Source organism: Panthera onca, chromosome D4, assembly GCF_046562875.1.
Source record: "Panthera onca isolate mPanOnc1 chromosome D4, mPanOnc1 haplotype 2, whole genome shotgun sequence".
Classification (NCBI taxonomy): domain Eukaryota; kingdom Metazoa; phylum Chordata; class Mammalia; order Carnivora; family Felidae; genus Panthera; species Panthera onca.
Window position 1 is genome coordinate 31195947 of NC_138351.1, and position 15035 is coordinate 31210981.

The 15035-nt window shown below is 40.9% G+C and overlaps 1 non-coding gene across 1 annotated transcript; it reads left to right on the forward strand.

Moving 5' to 3' along the window:
* The first annotated feature begins 2329 nt into the window (after window positions 1-2329).
* Window positions 2330-2436, forward strand: LOC132663996 (U6 spliceosomal RNA). Its single transcript, XR_009603369.1, has one exon. It is a non-coding gene; the product is annotated as a U6 spliceosomal RNA (small nuclear RNA).
* The last annotated feature ends 12599 nt before the right edge of the window (window positions 2437-15035 follow it).

Sequence of the window (15035 nt, forward strand, 5' to 3'; positions counted from 1 at the left end):
TTTGTGTTGCTGATCTCATAGTCTAATGACCTTCAAGCCCAAAACTCAGTGACTTAAAACAGCAGCCATGTTATTTATTACCTTATGATTCTATGGGTTGATTGAACTCAACTGAGCAGTTCTGCTGGTCCTGCTTAGTGTTTCTTGGGCAGTTGCATCACATGGTAGGGGAGGTTATAGTTATCTAGAAGCTTGTCAGTGATGCAGGAATGACTGAGTCTTTCTCCTCCCCCAAATAGTTTTGGGCTTCTCCTCTCTACCTGGGCTTTCCACATGGCTACTTGGGCTTCTTCACAGCATGGCAGCTAAGTTCCAAGAAGGAAAATAGAAGCTGTTATTCCTTTTAAAGCCTAGGCCCAGAATTCACACAGCATCATTTCTACTTAATTCTTTTAGTTAACAGGGTCATAGTCAGTGCAGATTCAAGAGTAGCATGGAAGTGGATGTATCTCAATAGATCCATCTTGGGAGATCAGTCACAGCACCTTCTCATCCTGCATCATTGTTAAGTGTGTTTACTTTTGTTACAACCAAATAGAAAGTCTATGACACATTCTGGTAAAAAGTGGTATGAAAACACAGAAAAAGGAATGACCAACACTTTCTGGTGGGGAAAAGAACACCCTTTAAGGAAAGGAGATTTCAAGCTAAATCTTGAATAACGAAAGGTCTCCATGGGTGGCTCAGGTAGGGCAGGTTAGGCAGAGGAAATAGCATGTGTGAAGTTGCTGAGGCATGAAGGAGCCAGTGGTATTTGGGGAACACAGGACTTTGGGAGCATATGAGGGAGTGGAGGAGATGGTGGAAAAACCTAAAGAAGAAAGCTGGGGTTTGATCAGGAAAGTAAAGGTTTCAAAGACACTTCTATCAAGGCAGGACAATCCAGAGGCCTAGAGATCACCTCCATTAGCTGAGAGAAAAGCCAGATCCTCCTTTAGGTAAAATTAATTCCTCATCACACACCATCCTACCTGTATTTTGGAGTACATATCGAGAGTGTAGGCTTTAGTTTGCCTGGGTTGGCCTGCCCCATGTGGTTGCAATGATGTTAACTTTTTCTTTTTTTTTTTAATTTTCTTTTTTCTTTTTAAAAATTTACATCCGAGTTAGTTAGCATATAGTGAAACAATGATTTCAGGAGTATATTCCTTAATGCCCCTTACCCATTTAGCCCATCCCCCCTCCCACAACCCCTCCAGCAACCCTCAGTTTGTTCTCCATATTTGAGTCTCTTCTGTTTGGTCCCCCTCCCTGTTTTTATATTAGTTTTGTTTCCCTTCCCTTAAGTTCATCTGTTTTGTTTCTTAAAGTCCTCATATGAGTGAAGTCATATGATTTTTGTCTTTCTCTGACTGACTAATTTCACTTAGCATAATACCCTCCAGTTCCATCCACGTAGTTGCAAATGGCAAGATTTCATTCTTTTTGATTGCTGAGTAATACTCCATTGTGTGTGTGTGTGTGTGTGTGTGTGTGTGTGTGTGTGTGTGTGTATACCACATTTTCTTTATCCATTCATCCATTGATGGATATTTGGGCTCTTTCCATACTTTGGCTATTGTTGATAGTGCTGCTATAAACATGGGGGTGCATGTGTCCCTTCGAAACAGCACACCTGTATCCCATGGATAAATGCCTAGTGGTGCAATTGCTGGGTGGTAAGGTAGTTATATTTTTAGTTTTTTGAGGAACTTCCATACTGTTTTCCAGAGTGGCTGCACCAGCTTGCATTCCCATATGCTAATTTTTAAAAAATGTTTATTTATTCATTTTGAGAGAGAGACAGAGAGGCAGAAGGACAATCCTAAAAAGGCTCCATGCGGTCAGTGTGGAGCCTGATGTGGGGCTCTATCTCATGAACCGTGAGATCATGACCTGAGCCAAAATCAAGAGTTGGATGCCCAACTGAATGAGCCACCCAAGCATCCCACTATGATGCAAATTTATGAATATTCTCATTCTCCTTTTCTGGGTACATGGTGGGATTGTGCATACTTAACCTCTTTGAAGATATGTATGGCCTTATGACTTGCCTTAGTTGAAGAAGTGTAAGTAGAAATGATGAGCAAGCAGAAGCTTTAGAAGTAAATGAGGGATTGGGGCACCTGGGTGGCTCAGTCGGTTGAGCGTCCGACTTCGGCCCAGGTCATGATCTCGTGGGTTCAAGCCCCGCATCAGGCTCTGTGCTGACAGCTCGGAGCCCGGAGCCTGTTTCGGATTCTGTGTCTCCCTCTGTCTCTGACCCTCCCCTGTTCATGCTCTGTCTCTCTCTGTCTCAAAAATAAATAAACATTAAAAAAAAATTAAAAAAAAAAGTAAATGAGGGATTGTACTTGCTTTGGGAGCACGTATACTAAACTTTGAACAATACAGAGAAGATTAGCATGGTTCCTGCACAAGGATGACACACAAATTTTTGAAGCATTCCATATTTTTAAGAACTTATAAAACTCAATGCCTAAAAACCAAATAATCCAATTAAAAAATGAATAGAGGACATGAACAGACATATCTCCAAAGAAGACATCCAGATGGCTAACAGACACAAGAAAAGATGCTCAACATCACTCATCATCAGAGAAACGCAAATCAAAACTACAATGAGATATCACCTCACACCTGTCAGAATGGCTAAATCAAGAACAAAAGAAACAACAGGTGTTGGCAAGGATGTGGAGAAAAAGGAAACCTTAGGAACTGGGAATGCAACGTGGTGCAGCTGCTGTGGAAAACAGTATGGAGGTTCCTCCAAAAATTAAAAATTGAACCACCTTACAATCCAGCAATTACACTACTGTGTATTTGCCAAATACAGGAACACTAATTCAAAGGGATACATGCACACCTATGTTTATAGCAGCATTATTTACAATAGCTAAGGAACAGAAGCAGCCAAAGTGTCCATCAACTGATGAATGGATAAAGATGTGATAGATAGATAGATAGATAGATAGATAAATAGACAGATAGAATGGATATATATATACATATTAGAATGGATAAAGATATGAGATATATATATATTATACAGAATGGATATATATTATATAGAATGATATAGATATATAGATATATAGAATGGATATATATACAGAATGGATATATATAAAGGTTCTATTCAGCCATTAAAAAGAATGAAATCTTGCCATTTGCAACAACATGAATGGATTTAGAGAATATAATGCTAAGCAAAATAAGTCAGTCAGAGAAAGACAAATACTATATTATTTCATATGTGGAGTTTACAACACAAAACAAGCAAAAGGGAAAAAATGAGAGCAAAAGCAAGAAATAAACTCTAAACTATAGGGAATAATCTGATGGTAATCAGAGGGAAGGGCATGGGGAGATGGGTTAAAGAGGTAATGGAGATTGGGGCACCTGGGTGGCTCAAGTGAGTTAAGTATCCAACTCTTGATTTCAGCTCAGGTCATGATCTCATGGTTTGTGAGCTCGAGCCCCAAACTGAGCTCTGCACTGACAGTGTGGAGCCTGCTTGGGGTACTCTCTCTCTCCTTCTCTTCCCCTCCCCTGCTCTCTCCCCCTCTTTCTCTCTCTCTCAATAACTAAGTAAAATAAACTTAAAAAAAAGGAGAAGTGATGAGGATTAAGGAGAACACTTGTCATGAGCACAGGGTGATGTATGTAACTGTTGAATTACTATATTGTAAACCTGAAACTAATATAACGCTGTATATTAACTAATTGGAATTAAAATAATTTTTTTTTTAATTTTAAAAAGAAGTCAATGAATCTGATTCATCACATGTTCTCTCCCCCACCTCAGGGACTGTGGAAACACAGCCCCACTTTGCTAGGGCTGCCATAACAAAGTACCACAGACCGAGTAGTTTACACAGCAGAAATTTGTTTTCCCACAGTTCCAGGAGCTGGAAGTCCAAAATCAAGGTGTCAGCAGGATCAGTTTCCTCTAAGGCCTTTGTCCTTGGCTTTTGTACATGGCTGTCTTCTCCCTGTGTCTTCACGTGGTCTTCCCTTTGTGAATTTCTGTGTCCTTTTCTTCTTAGGACATCAGTCGGATTAGATTAGGGTCCACGCCAATGACCTCATTTTAACTTATTTATCTCTTTAAAGACCCTATCTCCAAATACAGTTACATTCTGAGGTACAGAAGAGAGGACTTCAACATATGAATTGGGGGGACAGGATACAATTTAGCCCATAACAGACATGACAAACCTTTATAGTAGAACAATATGTGCTACACAGTGAATGCTCAATAGATTCAACTATTATATTGCTATCATTATCTTTTAAATACACGGATAAGAAAATGTATTCAAGATACAGTATTACATGAAGAAAGAACACGTTTGATATTATCCCTATTTATTTAATTAGTTAATAAGTAAACAAACAAATGATATTGTGCTCTTAAAGAAAACTTAATCTAAAACATATGCCAATCTAAAAAGGCTATATACTGTATGGTTTCAATTATATGACACTCTGGAAAAGGCAAAACTATGCAGACATTAAAAAGATCAGTCTTTGTCAGACATTGTGGGAAGGGGAGGGATGAATAGATGGAGTACAAAGGATTTCTAGGATTTTAGAGCAGTAAAACTATTCTGTATGATGTTATAATGGTGGATACATGTCATCATACATTTGTTGAAATCCATAAAATGTACAACACCAAGAACCTTAATGTAAACAAGGACTTGTTGATAATGATGCATCAATGTGGATTCACTAATTTGTTTTTTTTTTAATTTTTTTTTAATGTTTATTTATTTTTGAGACAGAGAGAGACAGAGCATGAATGGGGGAGGGGCAGAGAGAGGGAGACACAGAATCAGAAGCAGGCTCCAGGCTCTGAGCCATCAGCCCAGAGCCCGACGTGGGGCTCGAACTCACGGACCGCGAGATCGTGACCTCAGCTGAAGTCGGACGCTTAACCGAATGAGCCACCCAGGCGCCCCTACTAATTTGTAGACTATATTTTGTACACTATATTTGCAGTGTAACAAGTGTATCACTCTGGTGGAAGCTATTGACAGTGGGAGGGGTTTTGCTTGTTGGGGAGCAGGGGGACCTATGGGAAATCTCTGTACTTTCTGCTCAATTTTGCTATGAATCTAAAACTGCTACTAAAAATAAAGTTTGTTAAAAAATTTTAATACAAAAAAAAGCTGAATTGTTAATGATGATGAGGTGAGGGTGGGGGTGGGGTTAAAGGACAAATTATGGGGGTACCTGGGTGGCTCAATCAGTTGAGAGTCTGACTCTTGATTTCGGCTCAGGTCATGATCTCACAGTTTGTGGGTTCAAACCCTGTGTGGGGCTCTGCACTGGCAGTGCACCTACTTGGGAGTCTCTCTCTCTCTCTCTCTCTCTCTCTCTGCCCCTCCCACACATTCTTTCTCTCTATCTCTCTCTCAAAATAAATAAACTTAAAAAAAGGACAAATTATGAGGATTTTTCTGTCACACATTTTGGTGATTGAGTTCCTTAAATTTTTTGTGTCTATAAGTTTACAATTAGAAACAAATATATAAGAAAGCAAAAGTAAAAGGATGGCCAACTCCTCTAGGATGAATAATAAAAAACAAAGATGGCAGAATCCACACCCCACATTTCTGTCTCATGAGGCCTAGTACACAGCTGTTGTTCAATAGAATTTGGCAAAATCTTCAACTGCTCATTAATAGTCTCAGCCAGCATACCACCTCTAAGAGATTCTCTAGGGAGAAGGCCCCATCTTCTCAGAAGCAACCATTGCCCTTTTGCCAGTGACTCCTGGCTGGGACTGATTACTCCAAAGGACAGAACAGGGACTGGGGAGGAGCAAAGACCACTATGGGTATGTGAAGAGGTGTTCAGATATCCACAGAAATGGTCCCCAGAGGAGGGCCAAGCCATCAGATCCAGAGCTGGCAGGGCAGGGACTTCTGTAGGGGCATTGAGAGACCATTGGGCATGATGAGACTTTTTGAGCCAATATAGTAAACAGCAAGCCTATTGGGCTTTTTTCCCTCTCGCTAGCTATATTTTTTGTAAAACATGATAAAAGCTATACTTGGACTTGGGGTCTGGTTTCTAATTCCAGTTTTACTGCTTATTGCCTCTGTGCCCTTGAGAAACCATAGAGGATTTTTCACTATAATTTCCTAAGGAGTCCCTGGCATAATGTCAGTACTCAGCTGATTAATGGATTAAGGTATGTCTGCAAGAAGTGAACAGCACTAGGGTGAACTTGACGGATTTCTAGGTAGGGAGTAAGGGTGTAGGAGGCAGAAGAAAGGCAGGGCAAGGCCTCCATGCCCTCTGGAGCCCTTAGTTCTGTTTTCTAATATCTACAAATGTGGAATCTAATCTAACAATACAAATTTTCAAATATTCCCAAGGAGAATAAATGAATCTCCCAAGGGGGATAAAATAGATTCCTGAGATGCCAAGTAAAGGAGGATCTGGAAGAGTCTTAGTGGTCCTGGAGGTGGCAGGGTAGAGATCTGTTACACTGGGACAGGCCCGAATGGCTAAAAGCTTGGGTTTTTATGACCATTTGGATGTGGGAGATGAGGCCTAGGTGTATTCAACTTCTTGAATAGAAGTTCTCCCTGGTAGCTATAGTGACTCTTAGAAAAGCATCTCTGGCCAACAATAGAAGTAACTTTTGGCCACCTCTGAATGACCCAGGCAGGTGCTGATTTTCACAGCATTTCCCCAAGCCAAATGTAGCTTTGATTGATTAATCTAAGAATGGATGTAAATCTCATGTCCACCTCCACAATTTAAAACTTTCTTCTAGTAATCACTCAAGTGTTAGAGTCAGGCATACCAGCATCGTTCAGAATGGTAAAACATTGGGAATACAAAAATATCCATTATTAGAGAACAGGCTAAGTATGCTGTAACGTGCCTGTTACTTATTGCCACACAATTCCAGATTCATATTTATTGCCTGCTCTGAAAAAATGGATCTGGGCCCATTAAATAGTTTTTCTTTGCCAACACAAGATGTTACACTCAGTCAACAGAGGGTGATGGAAGGCCACTAAAAGAAAAAGAGCTTTTTTCTTCCTAGTTCTCCAGTAGATTGTCACCAGGCTCAGGCAGAATATGCTTTTTCTCCACTGCCCAACTCCAAGTGGTATTTTCTCTACTGTCTGTTAGGCTTCTGTTTTTAACAGCTCTCAACAGGCTGGATAGCCAGAAGGCCAGAGTGCATGTGCCTGTAGCTCAGCACTGGTGGCTGCTCATGGTACCCTCTCCTCTGTCCCTTGTGTGCACATACCAGGGCCTGTTTGACTTCCATATAATGAGCCAGCCACTGAATTTTCTTCCATGCAGTGTCCTGGAGACTCCCCACCCCAAGCTACATGTAGAAGTATGCTCCATTCCTGCAAAGCAGGACCTCCCCAGCTTCTGGTCCCAGCATTGCCAACAGTGGCACCTGTCTCCCTCTGTGCACTCCCTCCCCCATAAGCCTTCACTCTTCTGAGCCCTGGAGTGCTATTTCTGCTTTCCCAGTGATTATGCACCATCCTGGCCTGACAAAGCAGCAAACTTCTCCACCATCCAGTGGACTCAAAACACACCTTCCTTAATGAAGTCTGAACTCCTTTCCAACTTTGTCCTTTCTTGGGTACCCTCCATTAGCCCTAAAGTACCCTTTAGAATTCCTTTTCTTTCTTCTTCTTTTTTTTTTTTTTATTATACATGACAATGTTACAGTGGTTTCTGGTGTATAACATAGTGATTCAACAAGTCTAGACATCGTGCTGTGCTCATCACAGCTGCCACCAGCTGTACCAGCTATCACCATACAACACTATTAAAATACCATTGACTATATTCCCTATGCTGTGCCTTTTACCCCTATGACTTATTCATTCCATAACTGGAAACCTTTATCTCCTCCTCCCCTTCACCCAATTTCCCCATCCCCCCACCCACCTCCCCTCTAGCAACCATCAGCTTGTTCTCTGTATTATGGGTCTCTTTCTGCTTTTTGTTTATTCATTTGTTTTGTTTTTAGATTCCACATATAAGTCAAATCATATGGTATTTGTCTTTTTCTGACTTATTTCACCTAGCACAATACCCTGTAGGTCCATCCATGTTTTGCAAATGGCAAGATATCATTCTTTTGTACTTTCTTAGTAGTTACTGTACTATCTCTTGTTAATAATTCTCTATATTAACTCTCCCATTGAAATTACTGTGTGTTCTTGTCTTCTGTTTGAACCCAGACTGATATATAAAGCATTAGCACACAACAGAATATTTTGTGTCCATTAAAATGATGATGTAGATGTATTTATTGACATAGAACAGTGTCTATGACATTGCTGAGTGAAAAAATCAGATATGTAAAATTATATGTGTATATACACATGAAGAAAACTAGAAGAACATTAGAAAATGTCAGTAGGTGATGAGGTTTTATGTTTTACTGTCTTAGTTTTATTTTCTTAGTTTACTAGTTTTACTGTTCTTAGTTTTACTTTCTTTCCATGAGTATGTATAATTTCAACCAAAGCAATAAAGATAATTCCTCCCAACCCTCAAAAAACCCTGGTGATATTCCCTGGGTCTTTTGGTTCTGGCACCAAATCCAATGTGTGCATTGCAGGGAGGGGGTCCCACACAGCACCTAGTAATTCTCCAGATGTCAACAGGGTGTCTGAGAATTCAACTCAATTCTCTTTTTTAAAATATTTTTTCCAGGGGCACCTGGGTGGCTCAGTTGGTTAAGCGGCCGACTTCAGCTCAGGTCATGATCTCTCAGTCCATGAGCTCGAGCCCCGTGTTGGGCTCTGTGTTGATAGCTTGGAGCCTGGAGCCTGCTTCTGTTTCTGTGTCTCCCTCTCTCTCTGCCCCTCCCCCATTTGCGCTCTGTCTCTCTCTGCCTTTCAAAAATGAATAAATGTTAAAAAAAAATTTTTAATAAATAAATAAATAAAATAAAATAAAATATTTTTTCCAGTTTTTAAAAAATGCTTATTTTTGAGAGAGAGAGGGAGGGAAAGAGCGTGAATGCATGAGTGAGTGGAGGAGGGGCAGAGAAAGAAGGAGACAGAGGATCCAAAGCAGGCTCTGCACTGACAGCTACAAGCCTGACATGAGGCTCAAACTCACGAACAGTGGGATCATGACCTGAGCCAAAGTGGGATGCTCAACCAACTGGGCCACTCAGGTGCCCCTCAACTCAATTCTGACACTATCCAGAGACAGTGTCAGATTCCACAGGTTCAGTCCTATAGGACTGTTATCTACTTCAGATGCCAATCACAAGTGCTGGTTGTTACCTATACTTCTGACTAACTGGCTATAAATCAGAGGTGCCCTAGGAGCTCCCTCCTCAGGTTCAATTAATTTGCTGAAGCAGCCCACAGAACTCAGGGAAACATGTTACTTACTAGATTTCTGGTTTATTATAAAAGGATACAACTCAGGAACAGCCAGGTTAGAGATGTATAGGGCAAAGTATGGGTAAAGAGCACAGAGTTTCCAAGCAATCTCTAGGCATGCCACTCTCCCCAAATCTCCACATGTTCATCAACTTGGAGGCTCTCTGAATTCCATCCTTTTGAGTTTTTATGGAGGCTTCATTACATACACATGATTGATTAAATCATTGACCATTGGTGATAGATTCAACTTCTAGTGGCAGTGCAAGGGCCAACCCTCTAATCACATGGTTGGCTCCTTTGGCAACTAACCATGAAACCAAATTCTGAGGGTTTGGGGAGCTGTGAGCCAGGAATTGTGAACAAAGACCAAATATATATGCAAAATATATTTTGGTGGTCTGAATGACCAAATACATATTTTTATAAAGCACAATATTCACTGGGTGACACTCCTGGGTTTAAAAGGTAAAGTCCAAAATCCTTATTATGGCTTATGCAGTAATTCAAGGTCTGGCCCATCCTTATTGGTATAGCCCATAGTCTGACATTCTACACAGAAATTCTAGTTAATCTAAAGCTCAATCATTCATCAAAACTGGCCTAAAATTTCCTCCTCTTTGGAACCTTTCCCAATTCATTCCCCTTAACCTTGTGGTAAGGTGTTAAGTTCATCAAAGGATATGTGGTAGGGACTTTTCAGTGGAAGAGGTGGCCTGAGCCCCTGCTGGTGCAGGGCCTCTGTCCTCTTTGGGGGAGAGGGAGAGTAGGCTCTTTCTCATTAGGTGCTTCCATGCCAGGCTGAGTACCTCAAACATACCAGCTGCTAGATAAGGCTAAACTATGTCAGTGACAAAGGACAGCCAGGTTTCCATCAGATGATACTGACAGATCTAATTGCTGGCTTTGTATTTTTACTTTAACTCAGTGCTTCTCAAATTTTATTGTGCATAGACATCTTTTAGGGATTTTGTAAAGTGCAGATTCTGATTCAGTAGCTCTGAGATAGGCCTGAGATTGTTCACTTATTATTTTAATATTTATTTTAGAGAGGGAGTGGCGGGGGGGAAGGGCAGAGAGAGAAGAGGACAGAGATCCAAAGCAGGCTTCCCTCTGACAACAGAGAGCCCAATGTGGGGCTCAAACTCACAATCTGTGAGATCATGACCTGAGCCGAAGTTCCGTGCCACTCAGGTGCCCCAGGTTGTGCATTTCTAACAACCTCCCAAGTGCTGTGCAGGTGCTTATCCACAGACCATTCTTAGAGAGTGAAGTGTTAGCTCATTTTTAAATACATTTCTGAAATATAATCTCAACAGAAAGGCAGTCCTATTTCAACATCTTAGTCCACTCAAACTTAGCATGGACACAATATAGCCTTCATCCCACAAAATTATTTGGGGGGGGCGTCTAAATAAACCGTTTCCCCCACTAGTGCCTCTCTGGGCACTCCCTCATATAATTTCTATTAGTGATATAATTATGGGTCTCCATTCAGCTCCTTTTTAGGACTTATGTACACACAATATCTGCCCTCTGCTCATATAGCTTTTTATTATTTTTTTATTTTTTTAATGTTTATTTTTGAGAGAGAGAGAAACAGAGTGTGAGCAGGGGAGGGGCAGAGAGAGAGGGAGACAGAATCTGAAGCAGGCTCCAGGCTCCAAGCTGTCAGCCCAGAGCCCGACGCAGAGCTCGAATGTACCAACTGTGAGATCATGACCTAACCAAAGTCAGACGCTTAACTGACTGAGCCACCAAGGCGCCCCTCACATAGCTTTTTAAAAAGAGAAACCATGGGGCAGCTAGGTGGCTCAGTCCGTTGAACTTCTGACTTCGGCTCAGATGATCTCAAGGTTCGTGAGGTTGAGCAGCTCATTGAACTCATTGCTGTCAACGAGAGCCCGCTTCAGATCTTCTGTCCACCTCTCTCTCTGCCCCTCCCCCGCTCACATTCTCTCTCTCTCTCTCTCTCTCTCTCTCTCTCTCTCAAAAAACAAATAAAAAATTTTTAAAAAAGGAGCGAGAAAACATATCCTGCTCATACATCAGCTTTGGCTCACTACTTAGCAGAAAAGCATAATGGTTAGGACAGCCAGACTGCCTGCGTTCCAGTGCACACTCTTGTTACTTACCAAGGCACTCTTCTTACTATATCATGGGGTCAGTAGAAGCATCCACCTCTTCAGGTGGTTGTAAAGATTAAATGAACAGAATTGGAATGATGTCTAGCACCTAGTAAGCACTATATAAAATTTGGCTATGATTATTAGCAAATGGAATATTCGCTATAGAATATTTTATTCTATAGAATAGAATAATGATTCTTTCAGAAACAGTATAACATCCATTTGATCACGTAACATGTATTAATTAATTTTCACACATTAATTAATTTGTTGCATTTTTAACACATGCAAAGTTATTTATCAGGAGCACATGCATACAAGCAAGAAACTAATTCATTCACACAACAAATATTTCCTGAATGAAGGGCACCTCTCCAGGCACTGAAGATGCGACCAGAGAGAAGGGGCCAGAAGGAAGGGAAAGAAGGGATTCAGAAAGGAGTTAGGTACACTTTCTGGTCTTAAGGAGGAGAAATAAGAAGAAAGAATTATAATGGGGGCACAAGAATCCAGTGCTACAAGAGGCATATCAATAACATGTTCACGCTAATCATCACTGATGGGGGATTCCGAGTTTCCTGCCCAGCACCTATTCCTATATGCAAGTATTGGAAACCTTATTTTTCTCGGGGAACCACCCCCGTCCACACAGTCCCAGGGTTCAGGGGGCTGACTATAATCAGACTCCAGGTTGGCCTTTCGACCCCGGCCTGACTGATCAGAGAATTAAATGCCCTTCACTATAGCAACTGGTTCAAAGGTGTACAAATGACCAAAGACAGGCCAGTGATTTAATTCTAAGATGCCTCATGAATAAATGTGGAACTAAAAAGTTCTAAATTCCGAATTATTTTATTTAGCTTTTATTAAAGCTATGACCAAGATCAAGATTTTAATAGTAAGAACATAGAATAAAATTCTGTTCTATTTGCACTGTGGTCTGAGGATACAAACAGGGTTAGGCAGTAACATCTTGTCATAAGAGGAAAAGCTGGAGGGGCACCTGGGTAGCTCAGTCGGTTAAGCATCTGACTCCTGATTTCAACTCAGGTCAGGATCTCACGGCTTTGTGAGTTCAAGCCCCAACTCTAGCTCTGTGCTGACAGTACAGAGCCTACTTGGGATTCTCTCTCTCTCCTTCCCCCACTCGGCTGTCTGTTTCTCTCAAAATAAATAAACTTAAAGAAAAAAAAGGAAAAGTGGCACCTGTGTGTCTCAGTCGGTTGAGTGTCCAACTTCGGCTCAGGTCATGATCTCGCGGTTTGTGGGTTCAAGCCCCACACCAGGCTCTGTGCTGACAGCTCAGAACCTGGAGCCTGCTTCAGATTCTGTGTCTCCCTCTCTTGCTCTCTGCCCCTTCCCCACTCATGCTCTGTCTGTCTCTCTCTCTCAAAAGTAAATAAACATTTTTGTAAAAAAGGAAAAAAGCTGGAAAGAACTTCAGTGATACTAAGAATACAAATATTGTAAGGTGGGTACAGGTCCTTTCTGGATTTAAAATATTCTGTGTCTGGTCATCATAATGTATTTTGGCTTGGCAAAATTTTCTCTTGTCACATCCTGATGTCAATGGTTTATGGTTCTATAACCCCTAACTTTGAGACTACATACTTGCTTTATTCATTTTCTGTGGGACACTGAATTTAAATTCACTTATCAATCTTGTAACAACTAAACCAGGAACTATAACTTTATTGATCTTATCACAATTGACTCAACTGGCATAAAACATTTGAGATCCTCTTAGAATTAGGAAAAATAGTTTGTTTTTTTTTTACATATATGATATAAGGAAGTAGAAACAATTGTAAAATAATATAATACCGTTTTACCTTTTTCAATTTACTTCTCTGATTTTCTTTTCCCATCAACCATATGTGGAACATAGGACTGATTATAATCATCCTAATTTCATAGAGAAGAAAAGGTAGGCAAAGGGATGGCAGCAACTCAGTGGCAAAACAGAGTATATAGACTGCAACTCTTTGGTGATTCACAAAAACGCAAACCCTTTGCATCCTGACTGACCCCTGTGCCTTGGCCCTCTCTTAGGCATTTTTCCCTGCATATAACTAAAAGTAATATAGCTAAAGGGACACCTAGGTGGTTCAGTCAGTTAAGCATCCAACTTCGGCTCAGGTCATGATCTCACAGCTCGGGAGTTCGAGCCCCGTGTCGAGCTCTGTGCTGACAGCTCAGAGACTGGAGCCTGCTTCTGAGTCTCCCTCTCTCTCTCTGCCCCTCCCCCACTCATGCTTTGTCTCTCTCTGCCTCAAAAATAAATAAACATGATAAAAAAAAATTTTAAGTAATACAACTACATGTTTTTAAACTTTGGACTGATCTTCCTGAGAATTTCAAGTCAATCTGGAAGATTTTAGTGAATTTTATTTTACTATTCCTAATGGAATTTGTATATTAAGTAACTCAAGGTAATTAGCAATTTGTATGTAGTTAAACTGCATGCATTTCCACTGGTGCCAATAAATAACTGCTATGGAAGGGCTAATGGTATTATTCAGCATCCACACCCCACTGCTTTTTTGGTATGCTTTATTTTCTAAGTTGTATGGCCGTGTGTGAGTGTGTGTGTGTGTGTGTGTGTGTGTGTGTTCTGTTTGATATTATAATTACTAAAGATAGTTTTTATACCTTGGATTATTAGAAATATTAGTCTAGGGGTGCCTGGGTGGCTCAGTCGGCTAAGCGTCCAACTCTTGGTTTCAGCTCAGGTCATGATCTCACGGTTTTGTGGGTTTGAGCCACACATCAGACTCTGCACTGGCAATGCAGAGCCTGCTTGGGATTCTCTGTCTCCCCCTCTCTCTACCCCTCCCCACTGTCTCTGTCTGTCTCAAATAAATAAATAAACTTAAAAAAATAAAAAATAAAGTCTGTTAAATTGATCACATTAAACACAACATTGCAAATAACTCATGCTCATGTGATAAGAGTTGTTATTTTAGGAACGCGTTTAAGGATGCAATCTTCCAGCAGAAAAATTGTCAGGAAAAAATGTGATGCTACTTAATAAGTTTCCATCAGTAAATTCTACAGTAATTAATAGCCCCAAAGAAAACCCACGGCCAGCTAACACCAGCTAGAAGCTACTCATCTCTATTTCATTGGTTTTAAAGGTGTTCTTAATCCTAAAGTATTCAGGATTGGTTGACTTATAACTGTTTTAGGCAGTTATGATTTGGAAATTAGAATGCAGTGCTCCCAGAGCATGCCTTAAGAAACTGTTGTGATTGGTGGTGTTGGAAAGGAAATAGGAGGGCAATGGGGCAGTAAGCTGTCTCCAGATGTCTAGTAAGATGACAAGCCCGGGGTGCCTGGGTGGCTCAGTTGGTTGAGCATCCAACTTCAGCTTGTGGGATCAAACAGCTTGTGGGTTCGAGCCCCACGTCAGGCTCTCTGCTGACAGCTCAGAGCCTGCAGCCTGCTTCCAATTCTGTGTCTCCACCCTCTCTGCCCCTTCCCTGCTTGTGCTCTGTTTCTCTCTTTCTCTCAAAAATAAATAAAC